The sequence below is a fragment of the Vombatus ursinus genome, unplaced genomic scaffold (assembly GCF_900497805.2).
Source record: "Vombatus ursinus unplaced genomic scaffold, bare-nosed wombat genome assembly UNPS02014808.1, whole genome shotgun sequence".
Classification (NCBI taxonomy): domain Eukaryota; kingdom Metazoa; phylum Chordata; class Mammalia; order Diprotodontia; family Vombatidae; genus Vombatus; species Vombatus ursinus.
Window position 1 is genome coordinate 189940 of NW_020954586.1, and position 2740 is coordinate 192679.

Sequence of the window (2740 nt, forward strand, 5' to 3'; positions counted from 1 at the left end):
TCGTTTTCTTGCCTTGATTAGTTTCTGGTACATAGAGCTCAACAACAAGAAGGCATGTGATGAATAATCTCTGACTGAATGATTCACTGACTACTGCACTGTCTTTTTGTAGTTCATTTGGTAAAGGAACTTTGTTCATGGGTTATGGGAATGAAAAAAGAAAAATGCTTCCTTAGAACATGAAATACCAAGATCATTTGCTGACTCTATCACAACTCAGTGATAATATTCACATCTAAAAGTGACTTGCTAGAAAGATACAGACTATGGCTGTTTTATAGACAATTGGCTTGGGAGGCAATGTCAGTTATGGTGGGATGATGATGGCAAGGATATTGGGGGTGAAAGTTGACTTCCCAAGTAAGGAGAACATTTGAGTCTTATTGCAAACAAGTATAAGCACCACCTGGACAGAGGACCCTCCACTGACAGCATGATTCCTCTCCTACTGAAGGCCTTGAGTGGAATCTGTACTGTGGGCAAGAACATATCACTGAAGGAAAAAAATTTCACTGCTCATATTTTGGAAAAAATCAGAGGTTGGGGGGAAAAGTGCCAGTCTTGGAAGGAGGGTATTATTCACAAATTTTTGCTCATTTTAAATTCAGGAAGAAAGCTATAAATAGTCAAATTTCTACCTGGGGTATGTAGGTGTTGGGACAGAGGAGATCGCTTGGGTCATAGATTAGGAGAAAGGAAACACAACTCTGTTATATTTCAAGGTTTCTACCTAGCTATCATTTCTACTGCTGAGGGGAAAGAAAGAGTGAGTTACTATTGCTTTAGCCCCTGATCAAGGTAGGAAAGACTTTGATGAGTAAGTACAGTGGCAGATGCCACCATCCTTGACCAGACGGAAAGGGGAGGACCTATCCCACTCCACTTCCCAGGTTACTGAGACATCAATACCCTCTGAATTCTTCAACTTGGCATGAAGTCCTAGGTATGCTTCTGCCCATAAATTAATGGTCTCTCTTCATTGTAGTTCTTCAAATTGAGACTGAACAGATGAACACCTGCTAGGGATGTGGTAGCTAGAATTATTTTTGAAGTAAGAGTTAAACTAGAAGTCACTGAAATACCTTTAAACTCTGAGAGGCTATGATTACATGCAATTCTTTGAATTCTTATTTTTAGATATTTTATTATAATTATTAATAGTCTAGATAAGATAATCACATCTGTCATTTATCTAGAAATTTAAGCTTTTCAAAGAACTTTACCTTCATTATCTCTTTTTAGCCTCACAACAACCCCGAGAGATAGAGAGTACAGTTATTATTGTACCCATTTTATATATTTAGAAAAATCCCAAACATTTTAAGTGACTAGTCAATGGTCATACAGTGGCCAAATATGGAAGGAGGCAGAATTCAAAATCAAGTCCTCCTAACTTTAATTCCAAACAGACCACCTACCTTAACAAAGATTTTAAAACTCAAGTAATTGGCTGGGATCATGAGAAAACCATGCAAAAAAAAAAAAAAAAGAAGTCAGACCATAGAATCTTTCTTTGGTGACAAAGAAGATCAAAACATACAACCAGAAGAAGACAACAAAGTCAAAGCTCCTACATGTAAAGCCTCCAAGAAAAATATAAATCAGTCCCAGGCCTTGGAAGAGCTCAAAAGGGATTTTGAGAAGCAAGTAAGAGAAGTAGAGGAAAAACTCTAAGAGAAATGAGAGTGATGCAAGAAAATCATGAAAAAAGTAGTCAACAGCTTGCTAAAGGAAACTCCCCCAAAATACTGAAGAGAATAACAACTTTAAAAATAGCCTAATCCAAATGGCAAAAGAGGCCCAAAAAGCCAATGAGGAGAAGAATGACTTCAAAAACAGAATTGACCAAATGAAAAGAAGTCCCAAAGCTCACTGAAGAAAATATTTCCTTAAAAATTAGAATGGAGCAATTGGAAGCTAGTGACTTTATGAGAAATCAAGACTTTATAAAACAAAACCAAAAAAATGAAAAAATAGAAGACAATGTGAAATACCTCACTGGAAAAACAACTGACCTAGAAAATAGATCCGAGAGATAATTTTATAATTATTGCACTATCTGAATGCCATGATCAAAAAAAGAGCCTAGAAATCATCTTTCAAGAAATTATCAAGGAAAATTGTCTTGATATTCTAGAACCAGAGGGTAAAATAGAAATTGAAAGAATCTACCGATCACCTCCTGAAAGAGATCCCCAAAGGAAAACTCCTGGGAATATTGTAGCCAGATTCCAGAGCTCCCACGCCAAAGACAAAATATTGCAAGCATCCAGACGGAAACAATTCAAGTGTTGTGGAAACACAATCAAGATAACACAAGACTTAGCAGCTTCTGTATTAAGGGACTAGATGGCTTGGAATATGATATTCCAGAGGGCAAAGGAGGTAGGATTATAGCCAAGAATCACCTACCCAGCAAAACTGAGTATAATCCTTCAGGGAAAAAAATAGACATTTAGTGAAATAGAGGACTTTCAAGCATTCTTGATGAAAAGACCAGGGCTGAATGGAAATTTTGACTTTCAAATACAAGACTCAAGAGAAGTATGAAAAGGTAAACAGGAAAGCGAAATCATGAGGGACTTATTAAGGTTGAACTGTTTACATTCCTACAAGGAAAGATGCTATTTGTAACTCATGAGACCTTTGTCAGTATTAGGGTAGTTGGAGGGAAAAAAATTATATGGATAGATAGATAGATAGATAGATAGATAGATAGATAGATAGATAGATAGATAGA